Source organism: Zootoca vivipara, chromosome 6 (genome assembly GCF_963506605.1).
Source record: "Zootoca vivipara chromosome 6, rZooViv1.1, whole genome shotgun sequence".
Lineage (NCBI taxonomy): Eukaryota > Metazoa > Chordata > Lepidosauria > Squamata > Lacertidae > Zootoca > Zootoca vivipara.
Genome location: NC_083281.1, coordinates 86,527,022 through 86,540,631, shown reverse-complemented (window position 1 = coordinate 86,540,631; position 13,610 = coordinate 86,527,022). Strand labels below are relative to the sequence as shown.

Genomic DNA, 13,610 nt, shown 5'->3' with positions numbered 1-13,610 from the left:
AATCAACGCTCTTTGCTTTGATTTGCCAAAGGTTTTTAAAATGACTCTCCACCAACACATACCACAACAAAACTATATATTTAAGAGTTCAATAATTAAGGGACCCTTGGATGCTTGCTACAAAATCATGGTCACTTTTTGTGGCTCAAAATCAACGCTCTTTGCTTTGATTTGCCAAAGGTTTTTAAAATGACTCTCCACCAACACATACCACAACAAAACTATATATTTAAGAGTTGTGTCCAAATGAAATACCGATATTAACTCAAGCATTTGCAAGAGACACTTTGGAAGCTATTGGCATTCGGTAATGAAATGGCTGACTCGAGGATGTAGTTGAGCTCCGATGTCTTTGGAAAGAATAAACAATAGTAAATGAATGTATGAATGAATACTAATAATAATAATGGGCTGTAGCCAATGTTAGTCCTACTCAGAGTAATCTTGCTGAAATTGGTGGGTGTGACTAGCTTAGATCCATTAATTTCAGTGGGTCTACTCTGAGCAGCTGGATACAACCCATTTTTAATAATCATCAGCTATATATATTTTTGCCCTGCAGATACTGTTTCAAGAGAAATGTGGCAGCTTTTCCCCAAACAATATCCCTTAAACATTAAAAACACACACACACACAAATGAACACCTTTTATGGTTCAGAAATAGCAAAAAACAAAACAAAACACAAAACAACCCAACACTAAAGATTATTAGTCTTAGGCAAAGTAAACCTGTTGGAATGAAGAGGCGGCTTACTGAAGTCTATTCATTTCAATGAGTCCCAGAAGGTGGTTGGAATGTGTGGGTTTTCATCTAGGTTTGGGTACATTTGGCCATGATTTTGAATCAAGGTGGCGGATGAAATTTTGCAAAATTATGCTGATGTCAGCAACCAGTTTCAAAACTTGCACTGATTTTTTTGGGGGGGGGGCTGCTTAGATTTCGTGAGGCTGCTAGTCTAGAATGACTCCCACTATCTGTGACATTCAAATACCAATCCTTAATTTGACAACATTTTACCTGCAATATATATTTCAAGGGGGAGGAGGAGACCAAAATAGCTGAGCCAGAGGACTGAATATGCTCAGTAATCATGGAATACCAACTGTCTGGTGGAAGAAAGAAGGAATGGGGAAAAAGAATAATGGAATAGAGTCTCATGGATTGGGCGTGGCCGGCTGGCTACTGATATGTGGAAGAAGAGAAACATTTTTGATGTGCCTTGTGCTTCTAGAAATGAAATTTATCTCGTAAGTTTTAGAACTGTTTACCTCTATCCATGGCAATTCATTCGATTCATACAACACTAGATTTTGAGGAGAGGTAGAAAGATATCCAAGGATCCTAGTAATCTCCAGACTGGACAACGTATAAAGCATCCTTTTGATCAGGAACGGAGGAGCCCCTCCTCTTAGATGCCTTCTTTTCAAAGCGTGACTTTAATTCAATTTATGCCCATAAAACATCAGGAAACAAACTCAGATCAAATTTGCAGCTGAGCCTGGTGCGGCTTGACAATGGCACCTTTCTTCTGCAGAGGATGTGACTGGCCTGGGGTTTCAACTCAACCATCCTATCCCCTTATGTCATCCTACTGCGGCAAAGGGACTGACAACCTCTGCCCGCCCCCCATATGGTGTTGGACGCCCAACTCCCATCAGCCACAGCCTGGATGGCCAATAGCCAAGGGTGATAATTTTGGGGAGGGGGGGTCAGAGTCTAACAATATCTGGTTGGTCACAGATAGCCCATCCCTGCATTCAAAGAAGGCAGAAATGTGATTGAAGTAGCCAGGGGCAGTAAAGGTAAGTGACGGTTTCAATCAGCAATGGAAAACATTCAAGGCACTACTCGTATCTGGCTCCCATCAGGCTCAACAGGAAGCATGACCAGTGGTCAAGGGTGATGGGAGGTGGTGTCCAGCAACATCTGGAGGGCACCACAGGACACACACACCCCATCCCCGCATGGAAAGAAGGCAGATTTATTAAGGAGGTAGCTACGGGCAGTAAAGGCAAGTGGTGGCCCATTTCAAGGCTGGGCATCTACGTTCCTCCAGATGTCACAAGACTCCAACTCTAATCAACATCACTGACCACTGGCTTGCTGGCCAGGACTCCAGAGAACGAAGAAGTGTCATCATAGTTCAGGGACACTTTCTAGCCAAATGTAAACACTCCAGGAGGATGAGAAATGGGGCCAGTGAGAGATGTGATCTGGAGAGAATCCTTATATAGAAGTCTGGAGTACTCCTGGACAAGAAAGTTCCATCATTCTTCTTGGAAGGTGACTATTCTCATGCCAAATACAAATCTAGGGGAACAGCAGCCTTCTTCCCCACCTCCTCTCTGTGTGTCAAGAAATCAGTCTACATATGGCATTCCAATCACCATCACCATCACCACCACCATCATCATCTGCTGCCGGAATCTTGTCCTCACAGCAGCCCACCAGATGCCCACCATGAATACCAAAAGCAGGAGCTGAGCACAACTTCCCCCACTTGCGATTCCCAGCACTTAGTCTTCAGGCATAGGCAAACTCCAGCCCTCCAGATGTTTGCGACTACAATTCCCATCATCCCTGACTACTGGTCCTGTTAGCTAGGGATGATGGGAATTGTAGTCCCAAACATCTGGAGGGCCGGAGTTTGCCTATGCCTGATCTACTACCTCCAACAGTGGAGGTAGAGCATAGCTATCAATAGCCCTGTCGAATCCAAGTTGGTGGTCACTACTATTGCACCTTGTGGCATGAGCTTTGCTGGATCAGGCCAGTGGCCCATCTGGTCCAGCATCCTGTTCTCACAGTGGCCACCCAGATGCTCATTATGGGATGCTTTCAAGCCAGAGGCAGTAGATGCTCCTGAATTCCAGCTCCTGGAAGCCACAGGAGGGGAGAGGGCCGCTGTTGCGCTCAGGACCTGCGCTCAGATGTTCTCGTAATTGACATCTGGTTGGCCGCTGTGAGAACAGTAATGTTGGGCGTAGAAGCATCGGATAGCTTAGAGATGGTCTGAGTGTGGTGATGACAACGCCACGGTTGCAGGTTCGACACACCCACCCACACCCCCGGCAAGGGACAGCTGCATATTCTTGCCTTGCAGGGAGTTGGACTAGAAGATCTCCGGGGTCTCTTCCAACTCTATGATTCTATGAGATGGGCCATTGGCCTGATCCAGCAGACTCTCCTTATGTTCTAAAAGGCCAGAACCCAACCAGAGATAAACAGAAGGGAGAAATGGAAGACTAAGAGTATGGCTCTTCTTACCCAAGCCTGGCTTTCTTCCATTCTCATTCTTTCCATAACCTCCCCATCCTCCCACTCCCCCCCCCAACTTAAAGAGCCCAGAGTGTTTGCTTTTGACTTCATCCACTAAGTCAATAGTTTAAAGATGCCCTCACCCCCCACAAGAGCGGAGACCCCCCTTTCCCTGCCACCCCTCCCCCCCTGTTCTCTTCAGTAGATAATGGTGCCCCTTTTGTTGACTAATCAGCGCTCCCGAGGGAGTGGAGACAGATACAGATTCTTGACATTTGTCGGTGAAAATGAAAGGTGGATTAAGGAACGGCCACTGAACACACCATGGCAAAGCCCGACAACTATTCCCCCATTCAACAGAGCCATTCTGGTGTGGTTACTTTGGTTTTCTTTCTTAAAAGTTGTTTGTATTTCTAAAGTGGGGGCCTTTCCAGGCGCGCCTGGAGAATGGAGCAGCCGTGCCTTCAAAACTATTGCAAGGCCAGGGGGAAGGAAGAGGTTAGGGGGCAGGGAGTAAGTGAAAGGGGGGGATACTCTAATGGAGGGAAATGGTCCAAAATGTCCCCCTAATGGCGTTTTCTTAAAAAATCTATACACACACGATACATTTGTTTAGAAGAGTTTGTAGTTAAGAGCTATTGTTTGCAGTTTTGGGGGAAGTTGCAGATTCCCAAGTTATTCCAAGTCTATACTATCTGCTGTTGTTGCGGAGGCATAAACAGAATGTGGCCAGTTCCTTAGGTTCTAAATCAGGGGTTCCCAAACTAAGGCCCGGGGGCCGGATGCGGCCCAATCGCCTTCTCAATCCGGCCCGCGAATGATCCGGGAATCAGCATGTTTTTACATGAGTAGAATGTGTTCTTTTATTTAAAATGCATCTCTGTGTTATTTGTAGGGCCTGCCTGGTGTTTTTTACATGAGTAGAATGTGTCCTTTTATTTAAAATGCATCTCTGGGTTATTTGTGGGGCATAGGAATTTATTCATATCTTTTTTCAAAATATAGTCCGGCCCCGTACAAGGTCTGAGGGACAGTGGACCGGCCCCCTGCCCAAAAAGTTTGCTGATCCCCTTTGGGGGGGGGGGTCATCCTGGAAAATAGTCAACAAAACAAAACCAGGTGTCGTACACAATTGGACTGCTTCTTTTGTGGTGAGACTTACATAAGAACATAAAAAGAGCCTGCTGGATCAGGCTAATAATAATAATAATAATAATAATAATAATAATAATATTTATACCCCACCCATCCGGCTGGGTTTCCGCAGCCACTCTGGCCCATCTACTCCAAATTCCTGCATTCACAGTGGCCAACCAGGTCTACCTGCCCAGAACCCACAAGCAGGATCTGAAGCTTCCAGCAACTGGAATTCAGAAGTATCTATGGCCCCAAATTTTGAAGCGTGTCCCTCCATCATCCTATACTGGGAAGTAAGAGTTGGTGGAAACGTTTGGCTTCCTTAGACTAAAAGCATTGTAATTAATGGGACACGATGCCTAATTTACTTTCATTGGGTCTGTTCTGAGCAGGACTTAATTAAAGATAACCCCATCCCACTGTACTTCAGACCGAGCCCACCTGAAATGCAAAATTAATTTTAAATGCAAGAGGCAGTCATCATAGGGAGTGGGTTCCCTCACCCCCTCCTGTAAAAAACACCCTAATCATCAATTTACAAGATAGATTTATGGTCTTGTATAGAGTTCTCAGTTTAGCAAGGGTTCGGTTGACTCTCAGTGCTGATCCTAAACTTCAGAAGTAAATGCCACTGAGTTCAATGGGGCTGACTTCCTGGTAAGTGAGTTTAGGATTGCTACTTTCTCTCCTAAAAATCAGCTCATACTCTGCTTAAAAAATGAATACTATTAGCTCAACTGCATGCTTATAGACAGTTTGAACCATTGATCAGTTGCAAAACCCTTGCTACAGCTCGCAAATTTCTGTTATTTGTTTTTAGAGGCCCTTTAAAATTATTTGAGCAGGGAAAGGTTTGTCTAGGAGGTGTGTTTATATATATATATATATATATATATATATATATATATATATATATATATGAATAAAACAATTCCTTCACCCTCCTAGGAAGAGATAGTTGGGTGTGTTTACATCTTTTTTAAAAAAAAAAATTCCCAAAACCAAAGTAACAGACACTTTAAAGAAAAGGCGTTTCTGGCTTCCTGTGTTGAGAGTTTGAGAGATGGAAATTGAAGCATTCCTGCTGTGCATTTATTCAAGTGCAGGCAGAAGTGAAGCCTGGTGTTTGGGATGAGATTAAAAGGAAGGGGAGGGGGGAAGGATGAAGGAAACTCTGGGGAGAAAGGGGGAAATAAAAATCGAAGGCAGTAAGGCACCCTTACGAAATGTCCGCAACTTTAAAACACACACTCCAAAATGAGGATGTGAGATTTGACAATGGGGAGGAAACCTTTGCAAACCAAAGGTTGTTAAGAACCCATCAAAATTTTGATGGGGAAAATATAAAATAAAATAAAAGTGATTCTGCAAGAGGATGTGGCCATTTTCATAAGAAATGGTGAAACAGGCCCTGCTGCTTGCTGTTTTTTACACTGCTGTTAACAATCCTCCCTGAAAGGGCAAGATCCGATGGATAGGGTGATTCCACCCCAAAAATAGTGCTGCCCTCCCCTTGGAGAGCAACTCTGGGCACTGGAGGGGAGTTTCGAAAGCTCCAGACTCCCTACATCATCCTTGACTCATTGGCCATCAGTGGTTGGCTGCTGGTCATCAGGGCTGGTAGGGCGGAAGGCAGGGAGCCTCACAGTAGGTGGCGCTAGCGCCAGTGCAAGGTGGAGCGAATGAATTGCAGCTTCTCTCCATTCCTCCTCCCTGATGAATTCTACAAGGGGCAGCACTGAGATTAAGGAGAAGGAAGCTGATAGAGCCAGGGTGGCCTTCTGAACTGGTTGTCTGTAAGTAAGAAAAGCAGAGAGGTGGGGACTGGCTGAGAGTGGACTATTGGGGTGGTGGTGGATGGCCATGGGGGGGGGGCTTGGAGGCACACTTTGCAGCCACACTTCCCTCCCTTCTCAACACACACCCAGGAATGGACATGTGACAGCCTTTGAGAGAGTCCAGAAGCTCTTTAACATGGGAGGTGGAACTTTTGTAGAAGATCGGTAAGGAATCCACCACAGTCCACCCCCATGCAGGGATCATCTCCCTTCCCCATTGAACAAAAGGCAAACCTCACCTCCTTGCTACACTGTTCTACCTTTTAAGGGCCAGTGTGGTGTTGTGGTGAGAGTATCAGGCTAAGACCTGGGAGAGACCAAGGTTCGAATCCCCACTGACCTTGAGGCCAGTCACACACACACACACTCACGCTCTCACTTAACCAACCTTGCAGGGTTCTTGTGAGGATTTAAATGGGGGAGGAGAACTATGCATGCCACCTTGAGCATCTTGGAGGAAAAGGTGGGATATAAATGAAACAAACAAACAAACAAACAAACAAACAGTGTAAGAACATAAGAAGATGCTGCTGCATCGGTCCAGCGGCTCATCTAATCCAGCATTCTGTTCTCATAGTGGCCACCCAGAGCCTTAATGTGAAGCCTGCAAGTTGGATTCAAGCACCAGAAACTATCTTTCAGAATTGCCTCTAGTCGTGGCAGCAGAGCACAGCCATCGTGGCGAAGACCCTTCAATACAGCCTACTCCAATAGCCTCCTCCGCGAATTTGTCCCATCTTCTTTCTTGAAAACACAACAAAATCAGCCCCCACCATTTTGAACACCCTCCATCAAACGAAGAGGCCAAGAGTTTCACGGCTTGAATTTCTAACCATATATTCCTCCTCCAACCCTTCCCCTTCACCACCACCCCTTATAAAGGGGGCCATTCCAGGTCACTTTGATCTGCGAACTTTCAGGCCTCCAGACAAAGGCAGCAGTAAGGGCTGAGAGGCTTGACCAGCCCAGAGAAGAAGCTCTTGAAACAGGCCCTCTGTCTCCCATCCTCTGTTTCAAAGGGTCAAGCCGAGTGCTCCTTTCCAATTTTAGAAACAGGCAAAAAGGGAAGCGGGGGGAGCACAGGGTGGCGAATTGAGAAACACCCCCCTCCTCTCTCTCTTCTTTAAAAAGGATGCCCAGCCTAAGGGCAAGAGGACCAAGGAACTTAAAAGCAGCAGCTACATCTGAAAATGGTTTGCTTCCCTCCCTCCTATAACCTGCTGCTCTCCCGTAACCTCCTCTGGACACCTAATTGGGAAAGGTTAGAGGGAAAGTTGGGCCAACAGCCTTTCGTCACGCTTTTCCCCGCCTTCCTTCCTTTGCAAAATTCGAGGAAGAGAAGGCTACTCATGATGACTATACAGTATGCTCTGCCTCCATGGTCACAGGCAGCGGTGCTCCTGAATACCAGTTGCTGGAAAACACAGGAGGAGAGAGGTGCTCTTGAGTGTGAATCCTGCTTGCAGGTTTCCTACAGGCATCTGGTTGGCCACTGTGAGAACAGGAAGCTGGGCTTGATGAGCCCCATTTGGCCTGATCCAACCCAGACCCTTCTTCTTATGCATCTACTGGGAGAGGTCCGGAGGGTAGCAACATGAGAATGGGGCATTTTCTGCAGTGGCTCCCCGCTTGTGGAATGCCCTCCCAAGGGAGGCTCACCTGATGCCTTCATTAGGCACCAGGCGAAAACATCCCTCTTTCCCCAAGCTGATTAAACAATCTATGGCCTTTTAAAGTGGTGCAGGGATTGTTGTTTTCATTTGTTACTACGGTATGTATTTTTTTGTGTTTTTATATCGTAAACCACCCTGCGATCCTCGGATGGTGTGGAAATTTAATAAATAATAAAAGCAACGATATGTTCTTCCATCCTAGTCTTCAAATTCCTCACTGCTTTCACACAGCGCAGAGTTAAACCATGGAACTCACTCCCACAGGAGACAGTGATGACCACCAACATGGATGGCTTTAGAAGAGTACGCAATACACAAATTCATGGAGGAGGAGGAGGAGGAGGCTATTGACTGCGACCAACCACGATTGCTATCTTCTGCCTCCATAGTCAGAGTCAGCATTGCTTCTGAATACCAGCTGCTGGAAACCACAGGAGAAGAGAGTGGGTTTTTGTTTTTGTTTTGCTCAGATCCTGCTCGATGGCTTCCCAATGAGAGCTCGATGGCTTCCTCGATGGCTTTTATGAGAGCTGGACCATAAAGAAGGCTGATCGCCGAAGAATTGATGCTTTTGAATTATGGTGCTGGAGGAGACTCTTGAGAGTCCCATGGACTGCAAGAAGATCAAACCTATCCATTCTTAAGGAAATCAGCCCTGAGTGCTCACTGGAAGATCGTGAAGCTGAGGCTCCAATACTTTGGCCACCTCATGAGAAGAGAAGTCTCCCTGGAAAAGACCCTGATGTTGGGAAAGATCCTTGTACTAGGAGAAGGGGATGACAGACGACGAGATGGTTGGACAGTGTTCTCGAAGCTATGGACATGAGTTTGACCAAACTGCGGGAGGCAGTGGAAGACAGGAGTGCCTGGCGTGCTATGGTCCATGGGGTCACGAAGAGTCGGACACGACTAAACGACTAAACAACAAGAGTTAAACCGTGGAACTCACTCCCACAGGAGGCAGTGATGACCATCAACATGGATGGCTTTAGAAGAGTACGCAATACACAAATTCATGGAGGAGGCGGAGGAAGCTATTGACTGCGACCAACCACGATTGCTATCTTCTGCCTCCATAGTCAGAATCAGCATTGCTTCTGAATACCAGCTGCTGGAAACCACAGGAGAAGAGAGTGGGTTTTTGTTTTTGTTTTGCTTGCACGGGAGCACGAGCCTGGGGCCACCTCGCTGCGCCTGTCAGCTGTAGCCTGTAGAGCGGCTTCAGGCCACTCTCCGGAGGCATGCGCGTGACTTGGGATATCAGCCTGAAGCCACTCTACAGCTGACAGGCGCAGCGAGGTGGCCTCAGGCTCGCGCTCCCGCGTACCTCCGGAGCTTTGCGGAGGGAGCGCGAGCCTGGAGTCGCCTCCACTGCGCCTGTCAGCTGTAGAGCGGCTTCAGGCCACTCTCCGAAGGCATGCGTGTACCTCTGGAGAGCGGCCTGAAGCCGCTCAGCAGCGGGGGGCTGGCAGGCTGGCCAGCGCCCCCTCCATTCTGGCGCCCTAGGCAGCTGCCTAGGTCGCCTGAATGGACACACCGGCCCTGGGTATAATTCAGGGATGGGGAACCTGTGGCAACTCGAAACCTTTACCATCTTTTAAGGAAAGATTTTTTCACAGAATCCTCCCTTTCCTGCAACGGCAACATGGCCAGCTTCTGCACATCTCCCATGCGGGAAAGCAATGAGAGCAAGTTCTCCCCCAACCCTACCACTAAAATAATTAAATGGCCAGGCCCTTTTCATATATTCTTTGCATAGAAGTTCAGAGCAGCTTTGCAAAACTCAATTTTTTTATGTATATAGAAAAAATCCACCGGCCTGGAATTCCCACAAGACATCAAGACCAGCTGCTAATTAATAGATGCTGATTCCTGTGAGCAGGCCTGGGCCGCTGGTAATATGACGAACTTCCTTTGTAGCAGTGTCACCAGAAATGTTTCAGATAAGGGAAAACACCCAAGGATCAAAGGACTCTAAGCTTCTCAATTTCCCCTTAGAAGCCTTCACTTTCCCTTACCTTCCTCCCCCCCTCCAACCTCTGCTCATGCTCTGTGATATCACACACAAACATACACTTCAGCACATGCTTCCCCCCCCCTCTCCCCGCGTTATTAAATTGATCTGTTCTGATTCAGTGGCCCATCTTGGAGAGAAATCGTAGCTCAGCAGGGGAACACATGGATGACTTTGGCTCCAGTCTGGACTAAACTGAACAATGGAACTCATGGACATTCAATGAAGCTGAATGTTGCAAGATTCTGGACAGAGGAATCTGACAGATGAATTTTTCCAGGGACAGTCCTAGATTTACAGAATCTGTCCCGGTTTCTGATTTTATCCCAGAATGTCCCACATTTCCTTAGGAGGTCCCTATTTTCATCAGAGAAATGTTGAAGGGTATGGAGTTACGTGACCCTCGAGCAAAGGAGATAAGGAACTAAACAACCTTTAGAAGACATCTGAAGGCAGCCCTGTATAGGGGACTTTTTTAAATGTTTAATGTTTTATTATGTTTTTATATATGTTGGAAGCTACCTAGAGTGGCTGGGGCAATACAGTCAGATGGGTGGGGTATTATTTATTATTATTATTATTATTATTATTATTATTATTATTATTATTAAATAGGACTTCCCTATTTTCATCAGAGAAATGTTGGAGGGTATGACTGCATAGTTAACTATTGAACTTGCTGCCACAGCAGACCACCAACTTGGATGGCTTTGAAAGAGGATTGGACAAATTCATGGACCAGAAGGTTATCAATGTCAACTAGCCATTATTGGCTATGCTCTGCCACATTGGTTGGAAGCAGTGATGCTTCTGAATACTGATTGCTGGAAACCACAGCAGTGGAGGGTTTACTCTTGTGCTCAGATCCTGATTGCAGGTTTCATACAGGCATCTGGTTGGTCACTGTGAGAACAGGATGCTGGGTATGGTGTGGCTTCATAAGAACAACAGAAGCTGATTATACAGCTGGACCTGTGCTCCATCTAGCTCAGTTTTGCCTACACTGACAGGCAGAGACCCTTCGGGGTTTCAGCAAGGGAGGGTCTCCCAGGCCTACCTTGAGATGCTGCTGGGGATGGAACCAAGGGAGCTTCCATGTACAAAGCAGGTGCTCTAACCGCAGAGCTACTGCCTCCCACTAAAAATAAAGCAAGATTCTAGTCCTCGTTGTTCTCACAAAGGGCTGATTTAAATAGGAGCAAAGTAAGTCAACTTATACGGAGTTGGTTGAACCTGGGACCTTCTGCATGCAAAGCAGATGTTCTATCACTGACCCATGGGCCCGTCTTCTGTGGGAAAGTGTCCACAAAGCACTCTGTGATCTTAGAAAGTGCCACATTAAACTATCCATCTTTCCATATATAATAGCAATATGGGTGGAATATGGATGAGTTTCCGATGACAGCTTGGCAACTTTAGAATCTGGACTTCATTGTGTAATGGTAGGGGGGCTCTTTACATTATGAAACAACAGCAACATGATTTTGGAGGGGGTATTTCTCTCCTGTTCTCCACCCCGCCCCCCAGTTTTACCCTAATGCTCAACTTAAGTACCTTTAAGCTTAAAGGCTAAGAATTGTGTATGCTTTAAAATCCTTCCATGTAAATTCCACTGGAAAAAAGTGTGCTTTGGGGGGGGGGAAGCTTGAGGGGGGGAAAGAGGGAGTTGAAGGAGAATGGGGAGGGAGGGGGAAAGGGGAGGTTAATCCGGGTTTAATGCTCTGATGCGGTTCGAGGACCACGGCGTGGCTCGGCAGCGTTATCTCTCCTCAACATTTGGGTCTCGAGTATTTCACCCAGCCAAATAGCTGCAAGGGAAAAGTGTGGATGGCGGAAACTCCTGATGCCTCTAGGAAAATATGGGTTTTTAATATCTAAATAACTCCCCCCCTCCCACGATTCCACACACAACACTGTCTCTAAATCTCCACCAACTCCAGAGATGATGGATTCGTTTGAAGTGTTCGTCCCTCTCATCTCATCTTTTTCAATGACTCTCTCTCACCAAGCTTATTGCAAAAAAAAAGACAAGAAAAGAAAAAAGTGGGTAAATATAATTCCTTTAACCACAACAACTGGGGGATGGAGGGAAAAAAACACCCACCCACATATCTGCTTTTTCTCCTGTGCAATCGCACAAGATATCCAGAAAGAGAGACTGAAATATTCAGCCACTGGAGAGGAAGTGAGGCTCGGTTTAAAGGCTCCAGAAAAAGAGATTCCAGGAAAGTACAGTAAATAAATTGCAATGTGCTGAATCCTAAATATTTGAGATAACTGCACTGATGACAATGGTTGTTTTTTTAAATGATACATATGCACACAGGGAATCAAGCATTCAATTAGTTTTTGTTAACAAGTCCAGCATCTCTTTCTTTCCATAGATGCCCCTGTGCTTTGAACACATACAACGTGGACCAGATGATGAATGAATGCAAGAGCTTGCAGGATCAGGCCGAGGAACCATATAGTCCAGCATTCTGATCTCACAGCGGTCAACCAGATGCCCCAATAGAACAGGGCATGAGCGCAACAGCACTTGAGATCCCAACCCTCAATGAATTTGTGCCATCCAAATGGGTAACTATCACTACACAGTTGGTTAGAACATGGCGCTGATGACGCCAAGGTTGCAAGTCCGATTCCTGTATGCTGCATATTCCTGCATTACAGGGGGAGGGGGGTGCTGGATGAGACAATCCTCAGGGTCCCTTACAACTCTGCAATGTTATGATTCTATGATCTTAGATCATAAAAACAAGAGGCCTGCTGGGTCAGGCCAAGGGCCCATCTAGTCCAACATGCTCTTTTCATTGGCCAACCAGATATCCCAACAGGAAGCCCGCAAGCAGCAGCTGAGTGCAACAGAAACTTGCGATTCTCAGCCACAGCCTCCAGCAGTGGAGGTAGGACATTATCATTGTGGTTTTTTGCTGAGTGAGGCCGGTGTGCCCTGCAATGTCACCTTGCTATGGTTGAACCTGCACGGATTCTTCATACGATAAGGCAATTGGAAAGGTCCAAAATGTTAGGTGGGGGAGGGAGGACAATGAGAAAGGGGCAAAGGCAGAGCAGAAACAACCCATTCATGTAGGTCCCATTACGAGTTGCCTGTTATGCACCCCTGTTGTCAACATTCACCCCACCCACCGAACACACAATCACTTTTACCCATTATCCTACACCAGACACCAATTATTTATATACATTGCTCTTAATTCTAGAAAGGTTATTTCACCCTTCCCCCACTAGGACCAATTCAAAGCCTACCCCCAACTTTCTAGATATTGCAAACATTTGATTACAGCCACCTCTATTTCCAGCTTTGGATCAACATTTTAGAGAATGGGCGCTTTTCACTCCAGCCAAATACACACACACACAGAGAGAGAGAGAGAGAGAGAGAGAGAGAGAGAGAGAGAGAGAGAGAGAGAGAGATATGCTTTCTGGAAATAAGCAAGAGTCTTCCCTAATCTATATAAAGGGAAGGACTATTTTTTAAGAGAGAAGAGAACTTGCAATCCAAACCACAATTCTATATTTAAGCCCAGCTTCTGTGGTTTCCAATAATGAATTCACCACCTTGACCCACCCAAACACCCACCATGATTTCGCTTTCTAGAGAAATCATCTCTTTTGCTCTATAGTCTAGACCTATAAATAGTATATTGAGCCTTTTAAGACATC

The 13,610-nt window shown here is 46.1% G+C and overlaps 1 protein-coding gene across 2 annotated transcripts in view; it reads right to left on the bottom strand.

Moving 5' to 3' along the window:
• The window catches only part of PAX7 (paired box 7), a 142,846-nt gene that overhangs the window by 100,124 nt on the left and 29,112 nt on the right, over positions 1-13,610 (bottom strand). The window lies entirely within an intron of this gene.